The sequence below is a fragment of the Macaca fascicularis genome, chromosome 2, assembly GCF_037993035.2.
Source record: "Macaca fascicularis isolate 582-1 chromosome 2, T2T-MFA8v1.1".
Lineage (NCBI taxonomy): Eukaryota > Metazoa > Chordata > Mammalia > Primates > Cercopithecidae > Macaca > Macaca fascicularis.
This window is the reverse complement of record NC_088376.1, coordinates 94,278,780-94,295,605: the sequence shown is the minus strand read 5'-3', so window position 1 is coordinate 94,295,605 and position 16,826 is coordinate 94,278,780. Positions and strand designations below refer to the sequence as shown.

Below are 16,826 nucleotides of genomic sequence, written 5' to 3'. Positions count from 1 at the left end.
CTTTGTAACTTCAGTGATTTCCTTGATGTTTCATATCATAAATACAATGACAAATATGTAGTTTTACCTCACAGGGTCAATATGTAGGTTAATTTTTTACATTGAAGAAAATTTTTATTACACTTTATGTTCTAGGGTACATGTGCACAATGTGCAGGTTTGTTACATATGTATACATGTGCCATGTTGGTGTGCTGCACCCATTAACTAGTCATTTATATTAGGTATCTCTCCTAATGCTATCCCTCCCCCCTCCCCCCACTCCACAACAGGCCCCAGGGTGTGATATTCCCCACCCTGTGTCCAAGTGTTCTCATTGTTCAATTCCCACCTTTGAGTGAGAACATGCAGTGTTTGGTTTTCTGTTCTTGTGATAGTTTGCTGAGAATGATGGTTTCCAGCTGCATCCATGTCCTACAAAGGACATGAACTCATCCTTTTTATGGCTGCATAGTATTCCATGGTATATATGTGCCACATTTTCTTAATCCAGTCTATCACTGAGGGACATTTGGGTTGGTTCCAAGTCTTTGCTATTGTGAATAGAGCCACAATAAACACATGTGTGCATGTGTCTTTATAGAAGCATGATTTATAATCCTTTGGGTATATACACAGTAATGGGACGGCTGGGTCAAATGGTATTTCTAGTTCTAGACCCTTGAGGAATCACCACACTGTCTTCCACAATAGTTGAACTAGTTTACAGTCCCACCAATAGTGTAAAAGTGTTCCTGTTTCTCCACATCCTCTCCAGCACCTGTTGTGTCCTGACTTTTTAATGATTGCCATTCTAACTGGTGTGAGATGGTATCTCATTGTGATTTTGATTTGCATTTCTCTGATTGCGAGTGATGATGAGCAATTTTTCATGTGTCTGTTGGGGGCATAAATGTCATTTTTTACATTTTAAAGGGGATACTACAATTCTTTTTCAAATATACCTAATTCTAAAATGAAAATGAGCCAAGTGCAGTTATGCATGCCTGTAGTCCCAGCTACTTGGGAGACTGAGGGGGGAGAATTGCTTGAGCTCAGGAGTTTGAGGCCAGCCTGGGCAATATAGTGAGACCCATCTCTAAAAAAGAAAAAGGAAGAAAAAAAGGAAAAGAAGAAAAAAAAAAGAAAAATGGTTTCCTACAAGGTGATATATTGATGTAGTCTTATATTCTTCCATGCTACTTGATTAACTATACAACATATTTTATTTTCTCCTAAGAGATTAATCATACATAGTCACCTTTGCTTCTGTATTTAAAAGCTAAGGGTCAGGAATTTCAAAGGAAACACTTTGTTACAATTCCAGAATAGTGAGAAAACATAATGGCAGAGACCAAAATCTATCATGGCATTTTGGCTTCCCGCTTTCCTTTAATTTTACAATGAGGGGGAGAATCCAGGTGAGACCTGACTCCATTTAGGAGTTCCTTTCCTGTGTGCTCTGTCTCCAGCCAGGAGAGAGACTGACAGAATGATAACACTCGATGCCAGGCTCCTTTGCCCACTCAAAGACCCTCCCTCACGTATCAGTTGCTTGGCTGAGCTCTGAGGTCAACTAGACACCTCCCTTGAGACTTACCTGGCCTGAGGGATAGAACGACCAGAAAATCCTCTCAGGGATAGCAGCTGTTATCTGAGCTAGGATCAAAGTCCCCCTCTGCACTGCAGAAAAACATCTTCCAAACTGGGTCTCTTTCTCCATGATTCAAATGAATGTTGAATGAGTCCCCAGGGACGCCAGTTGCTTTGCTTAGGAGCAAGCTGTCAGAAACACTGTGCAATGAAAGTTCACCTCCTTTTAAGGTCCTTTTTGTTTGAGCATTTTTATTCGTTGTCTCAGAGGGCCATCAGAAGTTAATCAAGAAATTAGGCAACAGAAAAATGTGATGATTAATTTTGTTTTGACAGTTATCATTTGTGTATTGTCTTTTTTTTTTCCCCTGAAATATGAGAATTGCTTTACTCTGGTAATATTCACAGTATCCAAGAAAGACACAGTGGGTATAAAAAGCCATTGTTCAAACCTTCCGTTTTGTATATGAAAACATGAAAAATAAGAAGTAACTTTCCTACTGATTAGATTTAGATCTCAAAGTGCTGAAGTTTCTCTTGCCTTATACCAAATCTTTTAGGCTAGTCCATAACAGCAACCTTAAACTAGGTACCTGGCATTCATGTTCTTAATGGAAATATAATAGTCCAGAAAATTTGATAATTTTCCACCAAAGAGATAAATATGAACCATTCATCTAGTGCGTCCAAATTTGCAGAGACTCAAATAGATCCAAAGTGATGCTTCGGTTTACTCCTAAACAGATATAGCACTAGAGTGTCAACTCTTCAAGACCTTGAACATGCCTCATTCATTTTAGTATCTCCAGTAACTGCCGCTGGGCCTGGAATACAGGACGGGTAACAAATATCTTTTGAGTGAACTAAATTGAGCATAGCTTCTTTTATCTCATTAAAATTGCAGAACCAATGAACTGAACTAGAAGTAAAAATGTCATAAGGACAGAACGTGTACCTGGGCCAAGGAGAGAGAGTATAGTATTTGGAGGCACACTTTTTAGATGATGCCTTTTAAATACTTCCAGTCTTTTCCGCGTGAATATGTTTTGCTGACATTGTAGTTATAGCCAGTTTTATTTTGCACATTTCAGGTTGCCCAGTTTAAATTGATGTTTTTGGTAGCAATGCCAGTGGGTAGGTGGGTGGGTCAGATATTTTAGTCATGGCACACACTATTGTACAGACATCTGTTATACTGAATGGATTATTTTGTTTATCAAGTTTCTTTGAATAGCAATTTCAGTTTTGTATCTTATTTCCTTATTTGATGAGGGTATTGCCAGCAGATGCATGCTACATATTGGCTTGAGTTTCTTGCAGTTGCCTGGATAGCTTTTTTTTTTTAATTTCTTTTTCTTCCCCTTAGCATTTTCCTTCTCAATATCTGTATCATTCTAAAGAAATCCAGAATTTTGAACGTAATATTCTAAAATTAACAGCCTCGCTAATTTTCCTTTTAAGAAACATTTCTTATCTTTCCAAAGTCATTACCAATAATAACACAATTTTCTCTTTTTCCCCCTTTAAAAAAAATCTATTCTGGTGGCTTTCCCCCCTTATAAATAGCCAGTTGTTCTTTAATTATAAATGTTATTTGAGAGGAGAGTTTGTGGTTTTGTCTAAAGTACTGTTTAACAGTTGTTCTACTTACTTAAATCAGCAGAAACCACTCTGGAGCAAAGCTCGTGTCAGCAGATCTGAACACGAAGGGTCAGTATCAGCCATTTATTCTGAACAATCTGGAGGTCAGATAAATCTAAGCAAGTATTTTCTTAATCTCAAGAAAGGCATTGTGGGAACCAAGAACTCTATTCTCTGTTGTGATGTGCTCTATTGTCAGGACTACAAATCTGATGATAATGATAATAATGATGGTAATGATGACAATGATGATAGTTAATGCTTATCCAGCACTTAATATGTGTCAGGTATCATTCAAAAGCTATCTATCTATCTGTCTATCTATCTATCTATCTATCTATCTATCTATCGCTCTATCTATCATCTATCTACTCATTCAAATCCCACAACAAACATATAAGATAAGTATTTCTATTCCTGTTTCACATTTGAGGACACTGAGGAAGAATAACATTAGCTGCATCCCCCAAATGACTGAATCAGGACTCAGACCTAAGCAGGATAGCTCAAAAATGTGTACTTTCAACCACGTGCTATATCACATATATTTACACATTAGGAAGGAGACAGTAATACAAATATATTGTTGTCTACACAGTTCTAGGCAGTGCTAGGCATTAGGAATGGAAAGACAAAATTCTCCTGACTTGAAATTGCCCACAGTCTAGCAAAGGATCAGAATTGAAAACAGATTAATTCACTACAAAGATATTATAGAGGAAGGATGTGTGGGCGTGAAGATGGTTGAGGAAATATCCCAGGAGATCTGAACCTGGCCAAATGAATAGTGAGTAGAGGTCAAGGTAGGTGCAGAAGAAGGTTCGGAGATCCCAGGAGGGAAGGAAAGGCATGAGTTGAGGCAGAAAGCCAGGAGTCCAGTGTGGTTGTGAGGAGCATCTCCTCCCATGGTATTACTAAAATGCAACCTGGGAATCCGGACAGTGACAGGAAAGGAATGTAGAGAAGCAGGTAGAGGTTATGTGTGAGGCATTTGGTGATAAGTTGTCCCAAGACAAGAGTGCATAACACGGCCTGCCTGTGGCAGTGTGAAAAACAGGGAACTGTCAATACCTGATTCCTCCCCTTGTCTACCGCCAGAGAAAAGCCCTGACATGTGGGGCTTGGGACTAGTTGCTCACTGCTCTCCATCCTCCCTGTTCCACCTTGGAGCTTGGCCCTAACACAGGGGTTGGCAGTGGGAAGGAACTGGCTGGCTCTGTCATCTAGACTCCATAGCATCATTTCACTTCTGGCCACATCACCCTCCTTGTGGTATATGGCCTTGAGGTTGCATATTGGTAATCCCCCCTGCTTAATGACAGTGTGCCGTGGGTAAAGCTCATTTCTTCTTTCCTGCAGGTGAAAGAATCACAGTAATTATGTTGGATGAATGTGCATACAGTGGCCTAGCAGTTTGACTGAATTGGAAATCAGCAAGAGTTAGCAATCTTGAGGAAGAAACAAAAGGCTGAAGAATATGAATAGGAGGGAGAGGTTTGAAAGGAATTTTAAATGTAAGGCTCTGGCAAAAAGCTAGATAGAGAGGTACAAAAAAATGTAGACGACGTGGACTTTCATAGAGTTTCATAATATCCTGTAGAGTTCAAAGTGCTGGATTATTGTGGTTCCAATAAATTTTTTGCCTTTATTTATAGCAATTAATATCTTGTTTCACTGTAATTTACATGTCTTTATCTCTAGACTGTGAGATCCTTGAGTTTAATCTTATTCCTCTTTTAGTATATCCAACTTAACAGGGCTTGGCACAAAGTTACTGCTTAATAAAGGAGTGTTAAGTTTAAAAACTATGTAATGGAGAGGTACAGAGAGGTATTAGCCTCTTTTGTGTTGGTTGGGTGTTGTGTAGGGAGAAACATAGAGGGCTCAAGATAGAGGCCCAAAGAGAAAAAATTGTTGAGAGAGACAGTGGGGTGAGGCAGAAAGTGCAAGGGCTTTGGGCTCAGAGAAACTCAGATTTCAATCTCTGCCTTATTGGCACTTGGCTATCTACCCAACTCTGGACAGGCCCAGCCCTCCATGAGGATGACAAGGACAGGAAGATGTGTCTCAGCAGCAACCTGGCACAATGTCCTGTATATCCTTGTGTGCAAGACCCTGCTTGCACACAAGGATGCCAGGAGAGCCAGCTCTGCCCATCTCAGGCCAAGGTTTCCACCAAGCAGGTATGCCCAGCAGTGACCTCACCAGAATCTTGAGTTCCAGAAAGTCATATATACAGCCCAGCTCCTTGCTCTCCTTGTTTCCTCTTTCTATACCACTTTTAGATAGTCCTATAGGAATGTCTACTTCTGGGTGTGTACTAGGCTTCTGCATACACCTCTTGTATTGTCATTTTTGTTTGTTTGTTTTTAGATAGAGTCTCGCTCTGTCACCCAGGCTGGAGTGCAGTGGCCCGAGCTCAGCTCACTGCAACTCCGTCTCCCAAGTTCAAGTGATTCTCCTGCCTCAGCCTCCCGAGTAGCTGGGATTACATGCACCTGCCACCACACCCAGGTAATTTTTGTATTTTTAGTAGAGACAGGGTTTCGCCATCTTGGCCAGGCTGGTCTCGAGCTACTGACCTCAAGTAATCCACCTGCTTCGGCCTCCCAAAGTCCTGGGGATTACAGGCGTGAGCCACCATGCCCGGCCTGTCATGCTATTCTAATATAACCTGGGGAGAGATCTGGCAGCCTGGATATCTTATTGGTAACTTACTGAATAACAATCTTGTATTAGCTGTTATCCCCTCCAAGAGTTGCAAACCATATTATCTATCTAGAATTGAAATTAAGCAAAAACAATTAGACTTCAACTCCAACTGGTTTCTCTCTCTCTCTGAAATGAATAGATATTATTTTAGGGCAGTTTTACACTTACAGAAAAGTTGAGTAAAAAGTACAGAAAGTTCCCATATTCTCCCTCTTCTCTCTCACTCATTTTCCCTATTATTAATGTCTTGCATTGGTATGGTACATTTGTTACAAGTTATGAACCAATATTGATTCATATTGATGGATCAGCATTAACTAAAGTCTACAGTTTATATTGGGGTTCATTCTTTGTGTTGTTCTATGGGTTTTGCTAAAAGCATAATGTCATGTTATCTACAATTAGAGTATTAAACAGAAAGAATCATTGCCCTAAAAATCCCCCTGTGATACACCTTCCTTCTCCTCCAGCCCCGGACGACCATTGATCTTTTCACTGCCTTTTTACACATAGCACTGTGTATTTAAAGTTTCTTCATGTCTTTTCACTGCTTGACAGCTCATTTATTTCTATTTCTGAATAATATTCTAATATGTGGATGTTTCACAGCTTGTTTATTCATTCACTATTAAAGGTTACCTATGTTTCTTCCCATTTTTGGCAATTATGAATGAAGTTGCAATAAAATTTGCAGGTAGGTTTTTGTGTGGACATATGCTTTCAATTCATTTGGGTAAATGCCTAGAAGTATGATTGCTGGATCATATGGTGAGATGATGTTTAGCTTTGTAAGAAACTGCCAAACTGTCTTCCAAGGTGGTTGTGCCATTTTGCATTCCCACCAGCAATGAACAAGAGTTCCTGTTGCTCCATATCCTCATCAGCATTGGTGGTGTCAGTGTTCTCAATTTTGGCCATTCTAATAGGTATGTAGTGATAGCTCATTGTTTTTTTTTTTTCTTTCTTTTTCTTTTTCAAGACATGGTCTAGCTCTGTCGCCCAGGCTGGAGTGGCATGATCTCAGTTCACTGCAACATTTGCCTCCTGGGTTTAAGCGATTCTCCTGCTTCAGCTTCCAGGTACCTGGGGTTACAGGCACGGGCCACCAAGTCTGGCTAATTTTTGTATTTTTAGTAGAGACGGGGTTTCACCATGTTGGTCAGGCTGGTCTCAAACTCCTGACCTCGTGATCCACCTGCCTCGGCCTCCCAAAGTGCTGGGATTACAGGTGTGAGCCACTGAGCCTGGCCTCATTGTTGTTTTAATTTGTATTCCCCTAATAACATACGTTATTGAGTATCTTTTCATATACTTATTCGCTGTCTTTATATCTTCTTTGGTGATGTGTTTGTTCAAGTCTTTTGCCTACTTTTTATGGGGTTGTTTTCTTATTTCTGAGTTTTGACACTTCACTGCATATTTTGGATACACATCCTTTATGAGATAGATCTGTTTTGCAAATATTTTCTCCCAGTCTGTGGCTTGTCTTTTCATTCACTTAACAGTGTTTTTTGAAGGGCAGAAATTTTTAATTTTGATGTAGTCCAATTTTATGGTTTTGCATTTTACATTTAGGTCTATGATCCATTTTAAGTCGATTTTTATGGAAGACATAAGATCGGTGTCCAGATTAATATTAAACTAACCTATTAGGTTGTTATTGTTGTTTTATTCATTTTTCTGCCTTTGTAGTATTGGTTCTGTGTTTTGGTGCAAGCCTATTTCTCCCCTGATTAAATAGGTTTATTTCTAAAATGTGATGTGATCTTTGACATCCTAATATATTTTATTGGTCTGATCATTTTATTTCCCAAGGGCTCTATTGTGAAATGTGTGGGTTTGAACAATTTATTTAATTTCTTTTTTCTTGCATTTTCTAATATATAAAAATGGGGAAATTTTTCAACTTTGGAGAGATGATGAAAGAATTTAATGCTAGAACATATTAAGAGACGGGAAGTTCTGTTTACCAAGTACTTCAAAGTTTCTGCTCATCCATCCGACCACACCACTTTCCTCTCAGGGACTCAGAAGCAGAGCCTGGAAAGACAGCTTATCTTTCCTTAAGCTGATGCTTAGAGGGTTTTAGAGATTGTGTTAGATTTTTGTCAAAAAAAGAGAGGAAGAGAACAGAGAAGAGATTTGTGTAAAGGACCTCATGGATGTCCATTTGTTCACTCATTCAAACACTGTTTCTGGCCACCCACGATGAGCCAGGTATTAACAGACACTGCAAATATTTAACAAGGAAAGTGGATATGGTCAAGGCCCCACTGGGTGTAGGGGAGGTAGAGGGACTTGGGGCAGTCTTCCTTCAGAGTTGAAGAATAAAAGACTGAAAAATAATCGAGCTTTTGGACCATAGAAGCAGATGTTCAGTAAGCATAGACCTGTACGCCTAGGGCGGAAGGTCCCAAGAAGCCCTGGGTTACCTTCTCAAAGGTTGCATTCAGAGCATATCTATTTTGGCACAACTGCTGTTTTTAATAAATGCTTCAGGCTTTGCCTCAAAACTTAGTCTTGTTGCTGCCACCTCTACCTCCTCTACCTCCCACGAATGACAATGTCCCAGCCCATCAGACCCTTTGTGGTCTCTTTCTGACCAGCAGCTCCTGATGTTGGCTCCTCACTTGCATACCTGCCGCCGTTCACTGTGCCTGCTTCTGGCTGGCTTTTGCTTTATGCCTTATTAGCTGAACTCAATAGTTCCCTCCTTCTGCCTGCCTGAGTTTTTGCTTAGCCTCTTCTACTTCCCCACTCCTTCCCACTCCACATCTCAGGCAAACATACCAAAACCTGGATCTGAAGAAATAAACTCAAGCATTGGAGGAAGAAATGAGAGAAAGCAAAACTTGAAACAATAATGATAATTCTTGAGAGCTTTCTACTGTTGAAGCTTTACATGGCATGCTTTACCTATTATTATTATTATTATTATTATTATTATTATTTTGAGACAGAGTCTCGCTCTGTCGCCCAGGCTGGAGTGCAGTGGCCAGATCTCGGCTCACTGCAAGCTCCGCCTCCCGGGTTTACGTCACTCTCCTGCCTCAGCCTCCTGAGTAGCTGGGACTATAGGCGCCCGCCACCACGCCTGGCGAGTTATTTTGTATTTTTTAGTAGAGACGGGGTTTCACCATGTTAGCCAGGATAGTCTCGATCTCCTGACCTCGTGATCTGCCCGTCTCGGCCTCCCAAAGTGCTGGGATTCCATTATTTATTTTAATCCTCACAACAACTTTGTGCCATGTTGTTCTGGACACTGCAACCCTCAGCCACAAAACTAGAGATGGAGTAAAATGTCCTTTATGATGTTGGATACGTGGGTAAGTTTAAAATCTGAAAGTGAATTGGGGGGACAAGCGAAGGAGAGAGTGCGAGAAAGAGAGGGAGAAATAGAGAGAATGACTGACAGGCAGAGAAAGGGAATAAAGTCAAAGAACTAGAAAAACGGAGCTGGCTTCTGGTTCCAACAAAATGTAATTTAGATCTTGTTCTACAATAAGCCATAATGAGCAACAAAATCAAATTGATTATAAAAGGAAGAGTCTCCAGGTGTTCAGGGATTTTTTTAAATTTTGTTTTTTAACATAATTTCTGAAAAAGGGAAAAAGATTTCTATTCGAATGGTTAGGATCAATTCTGCAGTGGAAAGGGTTAAGCAAATTCTTTTTATTTGTTTGCGGTTTAGTAGTGGACATAAAAATTAATGCCATGCTTTATCATTTTCTTGCCGTAATGGAGTCCATGTCACATGAAAAGTTGATAGTGTAAATGTGTTGATCATTGACACTAACTTGTTTCTCTTAGCCCCATACACCAGAGGTACATCTGGGGGTATAATAAAAAGGCTGTGAACTGTTCTGAGGTTGCAAAACAGGACAAATGTTTTAGTATATTTCTCACTCCTCATCACTTTCTTCTTTTTATGAGACTTAAATTCTCTTTTCCTTCCAAGCTTGACATTTTTTACTACTCTACTGAATATATAATTGGTCCTCTATTCCATTCAACTCCTCACATTATAATTAAATACCACATTGTTATTACATTTTCATCATCGCTCTTTGCATGTTGATCTGATTGATTATACTGTGTTCTTCTTTTTACTAGAAAACTTAAAGTCCACTACCATAGTTCTTTCACCTTGTTCTGTCACAGGTAAATGATTCTCCCTCCAGGTTTTCACATTGATTACTTTACCGGTGAAATGTGTGATGGCATATCTTATACCCTCTTTTGTGTGTAAGTCTATAACTCAATCCTTTGCTTTTTTTTTTTTTTTTTTTTTTTTTTTTTTTTTTTTTTTTGCCTTCCTTCCCAGTAAACTATTCCTGAAACCCTTCTGTCTGAAGATTTATGCAGATTGATCATGGTCTGAGTTTGGTGGTTGAGATTATATCAGCTCTTGGCCAAATATTGTGCCACAACAGACATCTCTGTGAAGGGAGGAGAAGCAGTGGTGAGACAACATTAAAAACAGATTTGGCAACACAAACAACAATTTCAGAGAAATTTGATTCCTGTGGAGCTACCCTGGAAAGCTCCAAATGATTTCTTTCACTGTTTGCTGAAATGAAATGTTTGCCATGAGAATCTGGTTCCCGCAGGTTGTGTTTGCAATTGTCTCTCTTTTACAAAGTACATGCCTTCATCGAATTTTAAACAACAACTTGTTTTATTTTATTTTTATATGAAACTCTGGCTGCCAATATCTTAAAATGCTGCCTTGGGTGGTATTGCTGGACAGTTATCACCTTCAAGGAAATGCATAACTTATTAAAGTTATGATTTTTAGATTGTTTCTGTGTAAGAAGGAATTTCTCCATTTCTAGGGTTATGGCCTTGCATCCGGCTAGAAATGCTGATTTCATTTCACTCTATTAAGCAAGACAGCTACAGGCAGAGGCAACAGCATAAACAGGAAGAGTTTGTTTTCAAAGACAATCATCTTTGGCTCTGTTTTGCCTCTGCTGACTCTTTGTGGCAGGTGTATTTTTTTTCTAGGACTGCTGTCACAAAGTTGCAGCACAAACTGGGTGGTTTAAGCAACAGAAATTTATTCTCACAATTTGGGAGGGTAAAAGTCCAAAATAAAGGTATCAGCAGTGTGAGTCCCTTCTGAGGGCTGTGAGGAAAGGATGTGTTCCAAGTCTCTCTCCTTGCTTTGTAGATGATATTCTCCCTGTGTCTTCATACTGTTTCCCCCGTCTATAGATATGCACTGTTCAAATTTCTTATTTTAAAAAAGGCACCAGTTATGTTGGATTAGGGCTCATTTTAATGACCCCCATCTTAACCAATTACATCTGCAATCACCCTATTTCCAAAGTAAGGAAATAAGATGCCACTTTTAGGTACTGGGAGTTAAGACTTCAACATATTTTTGGAAGGGCACAGTTTAACCAAAAACATCAGGTATCCAGTTTTCTTATGCTTTTTTGTCATCTTTCTTCATTATGCCAAGGCCTCTTATACATTCAAGGGAGGGTCATAGGTCATAACTTGAGGTGTTACACCTCCCAAGACTACTTGCATTTTCTTAAAGTCTCAAATATTGCAAAAATGGATGGGAGAGGCCATCAAGCAGAATACATTTTGGGGTATTTAGTTTGGGTTGATTGGTTTTTCAGGAGCGAGGTTAGGTGTAAGTGGTAGGGGATGGTGCCTTTGAGAAAACCTTACTGTGGAGGCACTTGCCGTTTCATCTAAGTACAGGACTGAGCATAGTCATTGGAGTTTTGCTCAATTGTTTTAGGAAAGTATGTGCTATGTGGAAAGTGCAAAGCAAAGCAATATTTCTTCATGTGTAGACCTTGGACTATCTGCCTCAGAATCAATGGTTAAAACCAAATTCCTGGGTCCCATCACAGTCCTCACGATCCTAAATTAGCATAAGTTGATATTCAGGACCATTCTAACAGATACCCTAATGAAGTCTGAGCTGTTAAAACAACAAAACCTTATACAGAAAAATCTGTCTGTTTAATTTATAGGCATAGCATGTACATGCACAAGAGCATGTAGATCAATTTTCTCAATCTTTCAAAAGTTCAGAGGCTGGAGTTGGGATTCATAATCAATAAGAAGTTGCTCATGACTCTCTGCCCAGTCAATTAGGCAGGAAAGATGGAGCAAAGCTTTAAAGACACATTATTTTATTTCATATACATTCTTACCCTTCAATAAAGTATATGAAGTTGGCCTTCCACCATAAGAGAAAAGACCTTGAACCTGAGGGGCAAATGGTTGGGTGCTGGATCATTTGAAAGGAAAGATTGCCTTTTCCTGGTCAATCTAGCCTTAAGGATATAGGACTATCACAGTATCTACAGTAGATGGCTACAGAAATTTGCAAATATAACAACTACACTTTTGCATCTAATTTTCATTTTAGTATACACAGACAATATGTGTTCGTTTTCTTCCTAGACAAAATTTCTTTATTTTTGCTCTGGGGTGAAAAAAAATCCCTGAAAACCCCAAGTATTAAAAAGAAACACACACACAAGAAGCAATTTTGGAAAGATTAAAAGCAATTGTTCTGTTACCCCTGGCAACAGAATCTAGATGCAGCCAATCAGCAAAGTTGATATATTGTTTTGACACACGTGCACATATTTCTAACATAAATAGCAACAGAGACCTAATAACAGTAGGGTTTAAAGCTGGAAACTGATGTCATTTCAAATGTGTCAATCAAAGAGAACCTATGAAAGTGTTTTTTTCTATCAAGCTGACATTAAGTATATGCTGTAATGGCTTCCTAAGTGATGGTAGACTTCTGTCAGGCCATACAGGAGATGCTAAATCTATAATTACACTCTTGCTTCTTGGAATGTGTCCTTTAGCACATCTCAAAAAAAAAAAAAAAAACTTTAATAAGAAAATAAAATTAGTCCTGCAGTAAAATTCATCTGTTCACATTACAAAAAAAGTGTGCTTATAAGAATGAACAAAATTAGGCTAGAATTAGCTTGTTTATCCCTAAAATAGATGCATGTCTTTAGTTCCTATGTCTGTTGAATTTATGATCAACTTGTGCCAGTAAATTCTGCTATTTAAATGTTTTAAAGTCTCTTAGAAATTAGCATTTGGATAGAACAATAGGAGAGAACAATAGTATTAGGCTGTCCTGAAGAAAATAAGTGGGATGGTTAGGGGTCCAGTTCTGGCGACACTTACTGCTCAATATGAAAAGGGATGGCTAGGGGGTCAGAGTTCATCCTTCCCTAGGAACTAGGAGCAAAATTATCAAAAATTAAATTAAAAAATAAGAGACGCCATTTATTGAGTGCTTATATGGAGCGTGCACTATGCTAAGTGCTTTATAGCTGTTGTCTCATTTAAATCCTTACAACAATTAAATAGGTAGGAATTATTATCCCATCAAACAGATGAGGAAACCTGGCTTATTTAGCCTGGCTCCTGTCATATGGCAGATGAATAAGTGGCAGACCTGGGGTTTTAATCCAGGGCTGTTTTGCTCCAAAGCTTCTGCTTTCATCCACAGTTCATAGGGACTTTGGCTCCGCAGGTAAATCTGTACCTCCCTCCACGCCAGGAGCCTCAGGATGCTATTAGTTACACACTTGAGAACTGAAAATGACCTCTGCTTTGTCCCTCAACAGATGGTGGGCCCCAGTAAAAGTATATATAACTTCTTTGACCTTCCTTTTCCTGGTCAGTAAAGAAAGCTACTTTACTGGTGTTTATATACTTTATTAAATGTTAACTCAATGGCTCCCAAAGTAACTGTAACTGTTGGAGTAATTGAGATAATATTTAATAAAGTATATAAATGGTAGTAAGCAGTAGTTTTATTTAATAAAACTATTGTGCTTAATAAGAACTCTCAGTAAGAATTATCTTTCCCTTCGTCTTTCTTTCTTTATAAGTATCTGTCTAAAGTACCAGGTAGTATGATGCACATTGTAAATGCTCTGTTAATTTTTTCAATAAATGGCCCAAAAAAGTAACCTTCAAAATCTAAAGTATTAATACTTTGAATATCTAGCTAGTGTGTTCTCTCTCTCTCTCTCTCTCTCTTTTCCTTTCTTTTCTCTCTCTTTCTTTCTTTTGACAGAGTTTCGCTTTTGTTGCCCAGGCTGGAGTACAATGGTACAATCTCAGCTGACTGCAACCTCTGCCTCCCAGGTACAAGTGATTCTCCCACCTCAGCTTCCTGAGTAGCTGAGATTACAGGTGTGCACCACCACGCCCAGCTAATTTTGTATTTTTAGTAGAGATGGAGTTACACCATGTTGGTCAGGCTGGTCTCAAACTTGTGACCTGAGGTCATCCGCTCACCTCGGCCTCTCAAAGTGCTGGGACCACAGGCATAAGCCACCATGCCCGGCCCTAGTCATCTTCATAAAGCTACAACTGAGGCCCACTTCAACTCTTGCTGCACAATAAAACCACCAAGAGAACTTTTAAAATTAGTGAATTTTAGGCTTTAAGAGATTTTTACTTATCTAATCCAGGGCAGCAACCAGGCACCCATATATGTTTTTTAACTGCTCACTTTCCTTCCTTCCTTCCTTCCTTCCTTCCTTCCTTCCTTCCTTCCTTCCTTCCTTCCTTCCTTCCTTCCTTCCTTCCTTCCTCTTCTTTTTCTCTTTGCTTGTCATAATTTCTTAAAAGTGAAAAATCTGTACCCTTACCATAAAATGTAACAAAAGAGTAAACCTTTTGGTTTCTCTGGGACAAGTATTCTATATGTCTTGTAAGACATTTTATCTCTTTCTCTTTCTTTCTCTTTCTTTTTTTCTTCTTTCTTTCTTAAATTAAGATGAGGGTCACATAATATAAAATTAACAATTTTAAAGTGAACAGTTCAGTAGCATCTAGTATAGCTACAATGTTGAAAAACCATCCCCTCTATTTAGTTTTGAAACATTTTCATCACCACAAAATAAAACCCTGTATAGGTTAAGCAGATGCTCCTCATTCCCATCCTCCCCCAACTCCAGGCAACCACCAGCATGTGCTCTGTCCCTATGGATTTACCTATTCTGGATGTTTTGTGTAAACGCAATCATACGATATGTGGTCTTTTGTGTCTGGCTTCCTTCACTTGGCATAATCTTTTTGAGGTTCATCATATTGTATCATATATCAGCACTTCATTCCTTTTCATGGCTGAATAATATTCTTTTCTATAGATACAGTATAATTTGTTTATCCATTTATTTGTTGATGAATATTTGGGCTATATCTACCTTTTGGCTATTGTAAATAGTGCTTCTGTGAACACATGTGTACACATATTTGTTTGAGTACCTGTTTTTAATTCTGTGGGTATACAGGAGTGAAATTGCTGGGTTGTATGGTAATTCTAAGTTTAACTTTTTGAAGAACTGTCAAACTGTTTCCATAGTGCAGAACCATTTTACATTCCCACCAGCAATGTACCAGGGTTCCAATTTTCTCACATCTTTGCAAACACTTATTTTCCTTTTTTAAAAAAATTACAACACCCTTGTAGGTGTAAGGTGGCAGTTCATTGTGGTTTTGATTTGCTTTTCTGTAATTACTTTTTTTTGTTCAAGACAGTCTTGCTCTGTCACTCAGATTGGAGTGCAGTGGCGTGATCTCGGCTCACTGCAACCTCTGCCTCCCGTGTTCAAGAGATTCTCCTGCCTCAGCCTCCTGAGTAGCTGGGATTACAGATGCCCACCACCACACCTGGCTAATTTTTGTATTTTTATTAGAGACAGGGTTTCACCATGTTGGCCAGGCTGGTCTCAAATCCTGACCTCAGGTGATTTACCCGCCTCAGCCTCCCAAAGTGCTGGGATTACAGGCGTGAGCCACCGCACCCGGCTGCATTTCTGTATTTACTAAGTGTGTTGAATATCTTCTCATGTGGTTGGTGGCCATTTGTATATCTTTTCTGAAGAAATATTTATTCAAGCCCTTTTCAGGCATCCATATTTTTTAAGATGCCTCCTATCCATTGAATGTGATTTTAGTGTGCAAAGTTTGAGAAGAATGATTGATGTAAGGGAACGTAAAGAGCAAATAAGAAAGAGGATGTCAGTGACTTACTGTCTTTGTCATTTGCATGTGGATAGGCAAGAACTGCAGGTAATGATATTAGTCAGTCCTTCACCAACTCTGCTCTACCTGAAGAATTCAAACAACAAGCACAAAGTTATATAAGTGTGACCAGTATATGTTCCATTACTTCAAGGTGGTATTAAAGGCAATTTTAAAAGGCCAAATTTCACGGTTTATAGTTAAATAAAATGTCTTACAAGACATACAGAATACTTGTCCCAGAGAAACCAAAGGTTTACTCTTTTGTTACATTTTATTGTAAGGGTACAGATTTTTCACTTTTAAGAAATTATGACAAGTAAAGGAAAATAATAGGCCTGAGTTCCTGTTAAATTCAGAAGAAAAATACAAGTTACTTGTGTCCCTGGTCACCAGTGTGCTGCCCCTCTCTTTCCTGGTCTCCTCCCAGATTTATTTGTCCTTCTTCTCTCCCTCTTTTCTCTTTCCTTTTCTTTCCTATGAATCATAGTATGTGAATAAATAGAGAGATTTATTTGATTCTTATACTTTATTGAGTTGCCCATGTGGTCATTGTTAGTTTAGTGTTACGTTTTTGGAATGCATGTCCTGAAATTTCTATGTCAGAGAAATGCAAAAGAAAACAGTCCATCTAGCAGATGCCTAGATATCTATTGTTCATTTCTAACATAGAAATGTAGTGCCTACAGAGTAGGGAATGAAATTTTCTTTAGTGAAAACAGTTTTATTAGAATTTAGATCCTAAATATCTGTTTTGACAATGAAACAAAAAATATTTGACAGCAAAACCTTTGTTGTCAGAAGTGCTGCAGGATGGGCTCTCCAGGCAGCCAACCCTGGGAAAGGAAAGGGAGAAG

At 38.9% G+C, this 16,826-nt stretch overlaps 1 long non-coding RNA gene across 1 annotated transcript in view; it reads left to right on the top strand.

Moving 5' to 3' along the window:
- Positions 1-5,591: 5,591 nt before the first annotated feature.
- Positions 5,592-16,826, top strand: part of LOC135969517 (uncharacterized) — a 39,623-nt gene continuing 28,388 nt past the window's right edge. Inside the window, exon 1 of the long non-coding RNA XR_010584780.1 lies at positions 5,592-5,727. This is a non-coding gene — a long non-coding RNA (uncharacterized lncRNA). The remainder of the gene's footprint in view (positions 5,728-16,826) is intronic.